Below are 438 nucleotides of genomic sequence, written 5' to 3' on the forward strand. Positions count from 1 at the left end.
CGATCGAAAGGCAGTTCCCAATATTACTCCGCGGGGTCCATTCTCACAGAACTCCCCCGTGACTTCCAAGGAATCTCCTGCAATAACACTTTTGGGTCGTCTTAACAACCGTCAAGAGGGGAAACTGGCAGTTTTCTACTCTTAATTGCCCATCGTCTCTGTGCTTCTCCTCCCCCACCCCACAATGGTATCGCCTAATGCCACATATCTGTCGAGGAGGAAGTGGGCGGGGAAAAGTAATACCCCTTTCCCGCTCTTTTCACCCTTGACGCCCTATCCCTTCACGTCTCTATGGCAATAGCCCTCCCTGCTTGGCATTGGCCGTTAGTCCGGAAATGTCGTTAAAGGCTCTTGAAGGGGACGGTTGCCTGGCGTGACGTGTTACGCACAAGCCCCACGACCCCGGCGGATCGGATCATGTGACAAGGGGAGCAACCG

This window comes from Paroedura picta, chromosome 4, assembly GCF_049243985.1.
Source record: "Paroedura picta isolate Pp20150507F chromosome 4, Ppicta_v3.0, whole genome shotgun sequence".
NCBI classification, from domain to species: domain Eukaryota; kingdom Metazoa; phylum Chordata; class Lepidosauria; order Squamata; family Gekkonidae; genus Paroedura; species Paroedura picta.